General features: G+C 33.2%; 1 protein-coding gene and 1 long non-coding RNA gene across 2 annotated transcripts in view; both read left to right on the top strand.

Annotated features, from left to right (window-relative positions):
• LOC127857248 (lysyl oxidase homolog 2-like) overlaps window positions 1-12,848 on the top strand; it is a 104,378-nt gene that overhangs the window by 37,628 nt on the left and 53,902 nt on the right. The window lies entirely within an intron of this gene.
• On the top strand, window positions 6,566-8,029 carry LOC127857505 (uncharacterized). The gene is made up of 3 exons (XR_008038389.1): window positions 6,566-6,696; window positions 6,912-7,077; window positions 7,897-8,029. It is a non-coding gene; the product is annotated as an uncharacterized LOC127857505 (long non-coding RNA).

Genomic DNA, 12,848 nt, shown 5'->3' with positions numbered 1-12,848 from the left:
ATTTAGTTTTTCAGCTGTATACCTTTGTGACATAGTATGCTTTGAAACCACTCACTGCACTCGAATAACAATTTTTTTAAATGAATATACAGCTAACAAGGTTATAGACATTTTACAACGGAAAAACATCATCGATATTCATCATATATTCAAAAGAAGTACAAGTAATACTAGTAATACTGTTGGTACCAACTTGTCTAATGTATAACAAGGCACTTACACATCGAGATCTTTTTCACATGGTTGGTTGCAATACCTGTGCATTTTTAGTTTGCCCTTCCTCTTCCCGCAACACCGATATGGGGCTTGTCCTTAGTGCTGTTTTACATGACGGTTGTAACCACTCCTTGACTGGAGTCTTGTTTGAGGTCGATTCAATCTTCGCCAGGAATGGGCGGTTTGATATTTGAAAACATCGTTTGTGCATTACTTATTTACGTGTTAACTTCTTAACATTAAACAAATATTTGTAGCAAAACCTTGATTTGTTTTCAACAACTAAGAGTGGCATTTCAATTATGCCATACTATACGTATTATATTAACGCCTAAATACCAACCAATACACACACCCACACACGCACAAGCATATATAGCTGCAAGCTGAGTGAATATCGTGACGTACATGATCTCTTCGAAGATAAGTATCAAAGGATTCCTATTAACGGGACCATGATCATATTAAATCTAAGACCCGTTATTTTGATAACATACAATTCAGGCTCACGAAACTTTTTAAGAGGTTTAAGTTTTTAGACGTCTACTCAATATCAGACCGCTATTTAAACATAAAAATAATGCTTGCATACGGATTTTAAATGATGTAACATTAATGGACATATTGATTTTATATTTCGAATAGTAAGCACGTTCTTGATTTATTTCAAGCACGTTAATGTTGTTTAAATATGTACTGATCATACAATTCATGCTTATTATCGATTGAATTTTATCTTTCTATATATATATATATATATATATATATATATATATATATATATATATATATATATATATATATATATATATATATATATATATATATATATATATATATATATATATATAATCCACAGCGTTTCGGCGAATTTATTTTTTCGCAATACGAAGTGCTATACCAGTTATCGACCAAGCAATTGTGCGTGTCTGAGAACAAAATAAACAGAACATGCATGCAAAAACCCTTAAGAACTTGGTAAGGGACAACAACAACGAGCGAGGCATGGTATTGTAATGCGCATGGGAATGTTTCCAAGTCCATATAATTATTTCAATTAATTGTTAATGCAATATTTCCAAGTCAATGTAATTCTCCAAGTAACTAATAACGTTTCCAAGACATGACACAATCTGTGTAAATCCACCCAGACAGGATCCCGCCCGGGGTCTTGAAGATAAACCTCTAGGGCCCTTAAACTTGATATGTCAAACCAATTTGTTGGCATGCATATACGGGCGAATTTATTGTCTGGTAATTGCACCGACACGAAAACAAACATCTATTTAAACAGACTGCACCCATTTACATGCGTGCATCTGATGTCAACAAATTAATGAGTCTCCGGCCAAACTGACGTAAACACGTCAGGGCATCAATTTTGCGACAAACTCTTCTCTCGCGCGTTGCTTTTGTTGTTCTCTGTTATCGAAGTGCCATCCGTTATCAAAGTATCCGCATACCAGGTGTGTATGCGAATGCTTAATCCGCTTCAATTAATGACTAATGTCTCATTAATCATAATATTGTTAATTATCAAACAGATTACCTCATCTTATCTTGTAAAAAATATGTTAAAGCACAAAGGTGTATCAATCCATGAAAGGAATGAGGGGATACTGTTGGTGAAATAACTAACAAACGAAAGTGAGACTGTACCCATATTCCAATTGTCGCCACCATAAATTTGCAAACAAAGCGTGTGCTTTAAAACCATAAAAACCAGGAGTCATTATTATAGAAAAAAATCACGTTTTCAGGATAAGGAAACTGAAAAAAGATACTAAGATTTTGTTTTAATGTCAAGTATAAATGAATGCATATTAGGTCGGTCATTATCAAATGTGTATACTTCTTTACATTATATTCGTTTAAAAAAACACACTTTAAAACAATGGCGCAGACCGTCTTTATAATTTCAGTTACTTATATACTATTTTGGTCCAATTTTGGAGATCGTTGTATGTCGATTAGATTCGATTTTAAAATACATTATAATAGTATTAGTTTCGGTTAATTAAGTAGATTATGGGCCCAGATTATTATATTATATAGTTCAACTTGTTTAAAATGTTAATGAACTTAAATTTGCCACAATCCTACGAACACATCAATAAGCATTTTTTTGAAAATTCGAACATATAGTTACATTTTACAGATATCAGATATATTTATAAATTAAGATTCGTAAGTCTCATGATAACCAGTTTGTAAACTTAGGTTCATTTCATCCTGTCACAAAAATAATATTGAACTATATTATATGCAATTTATATACATCGTATTGAGTTATTTTTAAGGGCTAATAAAGCAAGTTATAAATATGCCCCAAGTAACTGCTGAATTCAAAATGATCCTTTCGATTCCGAATTTTCTTTTCTAAAATCTAATGATGTACATCTTTAATATACTCAGCGTGAGAACAACCCAAACCTCACACCATAACGTTAAAGCAACAGAGTGAGCATACATTCGACAGAAACATGCATTTCTTTTGTACCTGATAATAATGGGCCCATTGCGTTAAAATGATCGGATACGGTTAGTTTAGTTGGCATATACAAGGCCGATCGAAGACTTGATAATACAATTCAAATACGATTGCACTAATTGACATTTTCTTGTGACGAAATTAAAAACAAATTTTGATATCGCATGGTGTTGGTTATTCTACCTTTTTGTTAATTTCCATTTACTTTTATAAATATATAGGTGTCTTTAAGCTTCAATATGATAAAATGTGTTTCGTATTGCAGACCGATTCATATGAACTGTTTTATGAACTTTCATACCTTTTGCTTTTACTACAAGAACTACTACAAAGCACATACCCTCGATTAGAAGACTAAAATAAATCAAAATAAAGTCTAATGGTAAAGGTTCCGCATGTTTATTACTCCAATTTGTGAAATATAATTATTAAGCATAGAAAACAGGATCGGTGAGATTATATAATCATGAGGTTAACCGACGTCGCTTACTATCTATAGTTGCTGCTTATTGCCATGTACTAGTGTTACATTAATGGGGTTTAATATACGCCAGTACAAGAGAACACTACATGTACTTGTCAAAACGACACAAAGATTGCCACTACACACAATTATGACACGTATCGCCCTTTTGTGTCGTTACGGATGATATATTTGTCGTTCTGGCTTGGTGTAGTGAACGTCAAACATGCCAGGACAATTGACAAACGGTAATATATCAACCAGAAAGACTCCACGGGAACCAAACCGACACTAATGATACACATGTGTTTGTGTTGGTAGGTATATTTGTCATACTTTGGTGTTGGTGTATTTGCGTCATTCTAGCTCGCAAACAGGGCAACGCAAAAGACTGACAAACACACCGACCAAAAAAAAACAACGGTGGCAACATAACGATTTTGGCTTGTTTACCCATTTAAGCTTTTCTGGCGTGTTCCCATTTAAACCCGCCTACACGCATGGCTGGGGAATGTCGAATCAACTAGCTGTAATATTTCCTTAGGAACAATGCAGTTAAAAGGGTCAAAAGTCGCGAATTCTTCTCTAATGATTTAATTGATTTTAAGAAAAAAAATCAATCTTTTTTACGAACGAATTAATCTTCCTTAGGAATGCATAAATATTCCTTACGAAGAACGTGGCTTTAAAACCCGACGGAACGCCATATTAAAATGATGCATACATTGTTGTGGCGTTTAAGTGTAACCAAAATATTAAACTACAAAACGTATCGAAGGCGAATGCATATTTTATAGAATCGATTTAATAAACAAATCATAATGTAGTATCAGCTTATGTAAAATACTACTCAAGACATGATCTATACAAAATGACGGATACAGTTGTTAACCGTTTGCAAAACAACGATACTTACACAAAAACTACACTCTATTGAAATATCGATATCAACATTTTGTTTTTGTGTATTTAACACGTGCTTCATAAAGTGGCAACTTTGGATAAGATAATTATCACATAACCTAAAACATGTTAATATCACTTTACATTTTATGGTGAATAGCTCTTAATGCTGTATTAGGCTCTCATTAAGGCATATTTATGTAATTTTAGAATACTTACTTGACACCAAATGTAAAAGTAGTGAAAGATTCGCATGTATCAGGAATCAAAAATGTTGATACTGATGAGAATGTCTACAATACTATTGACGAGACACGGAATACGGCCAAAACAAATTCATCAAGCCATCGGATATGCTGTATAGTTGTGATAACCGTAGTGATCGTCGCTGCATTGGTCGCTGGGTCGGTTACGGCGGCTGTTGTTTTGTTAAACAAAAACAAAAGTAAGTTTCGGTCTGTTATCCAAGATTAAAAATAAAGCACGATTAAATATTATTTTACTTCTTTTTGAAGAAAGGATTTCATTCGTCAACCGAGCCAATCGTGAACATTTTTATAACCAATCGTGATATAACATTCGAAAATCGAATTAAAAAAAAACATTAAACGTTTCATCTTTGACCCAACTACTTCGAAAACATTATGTAGACTTATGCTATTAAAAGACCTTTGCATAAAGTAGCTGTTTGTAAACTGCAGCAAAACAAAATGCTTATTAATAAAACAATATCCTATTTTCCAGAATGTTAACATATATTTGTAATTATCTTGCAATAGTTTGATTTAACCAACTCGATCAAATTTCTGTTGGTTGAGACAATAAACTTTGTTTGTACGTTCGATGATAAGCGGAAATATAAATTCATTTGTTATTAATTAAAGATGACATAAAGGCTGATGTTGTTGATTGTGGCCAATATAACGACCGTCTCGTGAATATTAAATACACCGTGTCCAAAGGAGCAACCACTGTCAACAGCTCGCTTGAAGTAACTTGCATACCGGGTCTTGCTCACTCTAATTGGTCCAATACGTCTCTACGTTGTGGTGCGGAAGGCGCATGGGAGGGAAAGCCCGATTGCATAATTCCGGGTATGAAATTTTTTTATATTATTAAGAGTTTGAGCTTAAGTACCAAAACTAGTTTTACAGATAAAGTTGTCGTTATAGTTAAAATACTTAATGCGATTATATTTTTATTTGATCTAAAAAAAGTCAGTCAACAATTAGATATGACTCTAAAATGTATTAAATAATATTAAAAAACAAACATAAATCTATTAATATTTAAACTCCTGTTGTACTTCAGGTTTGATTGAATTTTCGAAATCGGACTACGAGTTTACTATCGGAAAAAATGGCAGTTTCAGATGCGATGTGACACGGTATCCGAATTGGCAACACGTACACATAATGAAAAGTTCCGGCGACACTTTTTTGTCAATTTTTGATGCTTATCGTAATAAAACTGGGAATTACATTAATGTTAGAAGGTTTCACGAAACCAGCTTTATGCTGCTATACGAATATGACGATTTAATCGTTGACGGTTTAACCATTAATGTCGAATTCATTGACGTCAAATGCGATGCTGAAGACACTTATTTCTGTCAGCTGGTTGTTGGTAACTATACAGACATTCAGGTCGCTAACGCCAGCGTTTACGTGCGTGGTAAGTATGAGTGTTTATTTGCACAAGTTTACATTTCAATATGTATTAGTATTAAAAGTACTAGTAATTTTGAGATTGAAGTTCCGAAATATGATATGATACGAATTTCCAGCTAACTCATCGAAGCCCAAGATTATAGTTCATCAAGTTCCAGAGAAAGTATTGATGACCAATGATTATGTTGTGACGTGCAGTGGCAATGTCGGGAGGAATAGAAGCGGACAATTCGGAAGAATAGCACTTGAAAGCAGGACAAACGTGAGTTCTTGGCATTTTAGCTAAACCATGATTGTTGACTATCGTTTAATGCCGTAAACCCTCTACGATGAGCTGGGTTTTTATTTCTTTGCACGGTGTGAAAGTCGGTCCATATACCAAATTGTCTACCTAATGTAGCTTGAGAACAATTTACCCTACCATTACTGATCATTCAAGTGGTTAGTCAGGTAGCTTAGGCGAGCAAGAAGATGCCGATTCATTGTTGATTTTTTAACAGTGGGTTATGATTTAAATATCCTTAAAAATTGGCAGAAGGATACATATTGTTTTCAAACACCTTTTTTCATCGTAACATAAATGGTTTACTACACATCTCAATCCGAATTTTTGCTTTGACGTTTCTCAGACAATAACCTGGGATTAATTTAATTATTCATGAACTGAATTTATGTATAAATTAAATCCCTGTTTTGATAATATTGCTCATTTCCTGATGGCTTAAGTCACTTTGTGTTTAGCTGATGGTAATCTTGTTTATGTCAGGGAAGCGGAAACTTCACAATTTTAGACAGAGGCTATAACACGCATTGCGACGGGGCTGCTGTTTTGACCTTTAACCTTACTGCTATTCGATACTTTACTAGCCTAGAATTTCGCTGTAAAGTAGAGGATCCTGAAGGAAATACCATTTATTCTGAAGTTGTTTACCGCACTTTTATTGATTCATTCGGTAAGTTATGTGATTTTGAATCAGTGAATATGAGTAACTAAGAATTTAGTAGATTTTGAAGCTAACTGGTATTATGCTTGCAATGAGATTAGATTGAAACTCCAACAGTACGCAAGCATGTTTTTGCATGCACCGTGGCATATTGTTTTTATTTATTTATTTCTGGAATATATATTAGTAATATTGGGTTCTCAGTTCTCACATGACCATTTCAGGCGACAGTATCACTGGATATCGGTTATCTTCAATTGGTATTCCCAGTGAAGGTTTACTGCAGGTCAATATCCCTGGGTTTTGTTACTGGGGCCAAGTGCGGTACTTTTCTTTTTATAATTGGCGTGATCCACTCGATGATATGATATGTCAACAATTTGGATATACGTACGTACCAAAAAATGACGACATTGTTCATTAGTATTGTAATGCATAAATGATATTTAGTATCTTGCGTTAAATTATATCTTGCAAAAGCAGATGATAATATTTTATTCATTCACAATATATCAAGGCACAATTAAACAACTAAAACACAGTTTCATAATCACATTGTTCAGTTATTCGTGTAATATTTGATTTGGATGACTTCAGTGACTTTAGATGCAAATTTACAGTTGCCTGGCTAAATGTAGGCCTTTTTTTCCCGGGGCTATAAAGTTTTCTCTAAGGAGAATAATATTTTAATATCAAATACATGCAATAAGATCCAAACTGGTCTGAATTCGGCTACAGCCTACTTCACAACGGCAAAAACGCCGGACTGAAAACGCAGAAAACAGCCACCCTAATTCTACTTATCCAATCATATTTTTTTTTCTGGTAAATTGGTCGCGAAGAGAATATTTTTTATGTTGACAAATTGTAATTTTGTCTTTGAATTGCATGTTTGTAACTACAGCTAGAAAAGCTAAGCTAATACCACTTCATTGAAAGTTTCTAAAACTGCGTGAATAAAGAATTGTATACAATCGGCTTTCAAATTTATATTATAAAACTTCGTGGCGTAAATCGTCATTATCATATAAAATAACGTCAACTGGATAATGAGTTTTGAAAAGTATGTATGCCTATCATTTGAAGGTATGTTTCTTTTAGAATTAGTAAATAATATACATTATATAAATTAAAACGTGTCGAATGCATTCTGAATGCAATAACTAGAAGCTCAACACTTTTATTCTGAATAAACTTATTATCATCCAGGAATGACTCCGTTATCCAACCAAAGTCTAACTCTCCATATCCCGATGCGTGTATGTATATCAGGGGTTGTTCAACTAGCAATATGACAACGATCGGCGACATAGCAAAGCAATGTGATGTTGTCTACGGACCAACAACTTTGGATTTAAGCTGGTCATTGGACTATGAAATCAACTGCATCCGTAAGTGTGGTACAAGTTCACCAATCCAAAAGGATCAGTTCTTACAATGACATCAATATTTACATATGTATAAAAAAAGGTATTGTTAACAGCTTGGTAAAATGATTTTTTTTAAATCTATTGTCATAGATTTAAAAAAGTACAATTAACAAGCAAAGCAACAATCATGACTTGAAAACGTTTTAAAATGTATGTTCGTTTCTTGATAAGCATCAGTCGGAATTGTAAACGATTTACAGCGTTTGTAACTCTTTTCATCGATGATATAGCAAATATTGTGTTACCGACAAATACATATTTTCTACTACTTGACACACCGAATAGCTTTTAAAGGCACCTTTTCAACAATTGGGGATACTTGTTTCAAAGTGTCTCGGTAAAACCCTTGAATTGTAATACTTTAATCACGGAGCTGTAGATCCCCACTTTAATGACAATAAAAATAATACGGAAAGGAAACTAAGATAACAAAGTTTGTCACCGGCGGGGCTCGAATCTGTGTTCTTTTGACGAAAACGCTATTGCAGTCAACTTGTCAATCCGTACCGTTATATTATCGACGTCATTTCAACCGTTTTGCAAATGACCAACGTGTTGCACCATATTCAATGAAAACATCACAATCTTTCAAAATAATTCAATCGTTTTGCGGTCGTAACGCTTTATAATGTTATGGATTTAAGATGATGATAATTCATAACCAAAGTTAAATTATCTACCTAAGCTTCATTATTACTTGTTTTGCTCTCCCTGATTAATAGTGTGTCTCTATGTTTGATTCGGTGACAATGATTGGCAAATCTTAATTTCGACAATATATGAACAGTCGAAGATCATACCAATGTTTTGCATAATGAATTGCTAATTAAAGCATGTACATCATTAAATGCTAGATGTTGAGTTAATTTGAAGTTTTGTTTTAAGGACTTATTTTTTTAAATAATCGACATGTCTCCAATTAACGTCTGATGGTCCTAAAATCTATATACACACATCCACGAATCAAACTCCGATTTAAAAGTTTATTTAAATCACCCATCGTCGTACAGTGACGTTTTTAAACGGTTGCCTTTATGCAATTACATCAATATGTATACTTAAGTTTTATCGATAAAAAGGGTATTTAAATCGTCTGTACATAAACATGCATTCCTTTTATAATTATTTTGTTTTTATTTCATAAGTCATAATATGAAATAACATGCGTGTTAAACTGCTTAATAGGTTACAGTTGCAGTAATAATGACTTAATACCTTTCGTTTTATTATTACTTTTACTAGTGCTATGTATTCTGTTACTCCACACGGACACAGCCAAATAACATTAAGATGGTGTATATACGTTGATGCTTACATGTTTAGTCGTGTTTGCTTATTAAACGAATTAAATGCGTTTCCATTTTTTTAGTTAACTCAAAAATTATATGTTATGTCTCCATGCATAATACATTATCATCAAATTCGTACCATTTGATATTTTACAAAAACACATGAAAACTAAACGAATGAATGACGTTTTTGCCAAACAGATGTTTTTCAATTTATGCTTTCACTATAAGAGATGATAGTTGTTAGCATCATGCAGACACAACAAGCTATATGTATTTAGATGCTCGTTAATTTAATCCTGTCGACAAAAAGATTTTAAACTTATTATGGTATTAATAAACTTTATTTCAACAAACATCAAACAACCGCTATTATGTTGATAAATGTTAAAACGTTGTGTATTTGAATAGCCGTTACATTAAATTTATTTATCGTGTTTAGCTTTTTAGAAAATTGCGAATGATATGAGATTAAAGGCGTTTTTTTCTGAAATGTTTGTTAACTGAATGTTTGGTTTATTATGCCGTTCAACCTTAAATACTTGTGTTTTGCATTGACCGTAAAAAGTAGTGTCCCAAACATTAATTAATTTTCGTTTATGAATGTTTGTAAGGTAAGTTCTATGTTGCCGAATGTGTTATGTTTAAGGATTAGTGCTGGGCAAAATTTATTTATTTTTAATGTGGTACTGTATGCATTCTCTTTAATTGTATATATACAAATGGTCATTCACCATATGTATAGCACAAAAATGAACGAATTCCTCTCCTGTTAGTATTTCTAGATTTTCATTATTGGTATAATTGTATATATTTACCAGCTGCCCAGTTAGTTGATGGTGTGTCCAAGCTTCAAGGTAGAGTCGAGTCAGGTCTGTTTGGACAGCTGAAATCAATCTGCTCACTCGGATTTGACAGCCGGGCTGCCAACGTCCTATGTGCTTCGCTTGGATACAAACGGTAGGTGAATGCATACTAAATGTTTGAAAAAAAAAGGCCAATTTGCAAACAAGTAAACACTGCCCATTATTATTATGCTTTATAAAAACTTCAAACGAGAAAAAGTACTATACGATGGTTATTTACAATAGGACGACTCTAAAACAAGTAATAGGTGATTTAAAAAGTTATAATACAAACATTCTGCAATTTTAGTATCTAAAAAATCGTTACAAGATGTCATCTTGTTTCGTGTTACGGATGATTCGAGTAGGATCGGATTCATTCGTTTTGCGTTAATTTGCATTATGTATGAATATTATCCCAGAAATACCGAATTTAAACTATGTTAAAAATAAAAACGAGCATTTTTATCTCGTTAAATGAATATTTTACCAGACCAAACCTAGCGTTTAATTTTGACTATTGCTAAATTGATTGTTTGTATGTGTAAACTTTACTTTACGAAGTATTTGTTGATAATCTGCGCATTTACAGGCATCAAACAACGAGATTAATCACATAAGGCATTTGATTGTGGAACTGCTTCGTATATCAAAAAACGTACCAATCATGTAAATGAAAACTTAACGTGTTGGATAGGATCATTTATTGCGAACATTAATTTTGCGTGAGCGAGGTTAAAAATTTCAATGCAAAAACTATCAATAAAATAAATGCAAAAAATAAAATGAATTGCCAATCGAATATAACAAATAGTATGCTACATCATTCAGTGGTGCAACACAGCTGTGGACAAACTCATTCTTTGGCACCGGGTCACGATCTATATACAAGCGAAATATCACCTGTTCGGGGGATGAAATCTCATTGGAATTATGCAGCCATTCAGCCATGGAGATTCCCGGATGTGACAATACAAACGTGGTCGGGGTAGAATGCAAAGGTCAGCTCTAGGTTCATTCTTAACACTGATGAAATCATTCTGCAATATTTATCGTGATTGCAAGAAAGTTTAATTAGGCTCACATAAGAATAACGTATTTAAGATGAACAATTGCCGTCAGTCTATTATCAGTGTCCGTCGTCATACATTTATCGTAATGCGTCGTCAACGTTCAGCTTGTGGACCATATAGGGGCAACAAGTTTATTTCAAGTTTTCAGAATATTGATCCCAATGATTATGTTGACAATATCTAGGCGACGTTTACATCGGCGTCACGGATGTCAAGAAACTCTTTTCAAATCTTAACAGAAAACTTCCATCAATCAAAAAGCAACGCATACACCAATCTATATAAAACTAAATGAACTTGGTAATGTTACCTAATTTAAATCTTGTCCACGCGAACCAACAAAAATAGATCAGCCCGTCAATTCTTCGTTAACATGTTTTACCACTCTTATAGTCACATTTATCACACACAACTACGTATTTAAAAGCCACAGTTATTGCTCCAACTTGACGGAAGTTAATCGGAAACTTACAATATATTGGCCAATGTAGAATGTGCGTTACTTGTGGTCATCAGACGAATCTTAAAATATACCATTCTAAGAGCCAAATGTAGAAACTTATCTTGATAGAACATAATAAAATATTTGTTTTCTTATTCTAGTAGCGTCCAAACGACGTCTACAGGTCAAGTTTCGTGATTTGTTGTACGTTGTACCCAAAACTTCAAGGCCACATTGGCCTTCTTGTTTTAATGACATCATTGTATAGATACTTTCTTTTCTTTGAAATTTTAATTAAGTGTAACGAGACTAAACTGTACATACTGTTTCCCAAAAGACAATTGTCTGTTTGTCAACGGCGTCTTCAGGAGTGAAAATATACTGTTATTTTCTTTAAATATATATTCGATCATTTCACGAATGTATATCAGTTTCATTTTGTGTAATAAACGCAATTTCTTTTCTTAACTATGGGGAAAGTTTCATTATATGTGCGCCTGTATAGCAAATTTATCTTAAATGGCTGTATGTTTAAATAACTGGTTGTTGATATTCTATACGCATTTTCTGTTACCCAGTAAAGTGACTGACAGTGGTAGACCTAGGTAAAGTGTTGATAAATATTATATTTTTACTTCAATCAAATTTTCTGTCATAACTAAATTGTATATCCTTCTTAAACACTTACAATAAAAATTGTTTTATGTGGACAAAAATATTATTACATTTATTTACGTTTATATGCAAGGGGACATTATCAAGATTAAGCCACTGTTTGCAAACCGTTCATATGAAGGAATAGTAGACGGGTATCACGGGGACCTGCGATACGATATCGTCGGCAACGTTTCAAGTACTACTGCTCAAACACTATGCGCAATGCTTGGTTATGGGTAAGTCATTTTGTCTAACATGGTTAAGACTTAACAAACTTAAGATTTTATTGTGCTACTCAGAACATAAACTTCAATTTAAATTTTAGCATGCGAAATGTAACTAATTACCACGCAAAGTTCCACCATTGAAACGAAAAAAAACAACAACACAATTATGTTCATAAACTTAAAATAATCCAGCCGCGT

Source organism: Dreissena polymorpha, chromosome 14, assembly GCF_020536995.1.
Source record: "Dreissena polymorpha isolate Duluth1 chromosome 14, UMN_Dpol_1.0, whole genome shotgun sequence".
Lineage (NCBI taxonomy): Eukaryota > Metazoa > Mollusca > Bivalvia > Myida > Dreissenidae > Dreissena > Dreissena polymorpha.
Note: the sequence above shows the minus strand (reverse complement) of the source record. Positions and strands in the feature narration are given on the sequence as shown.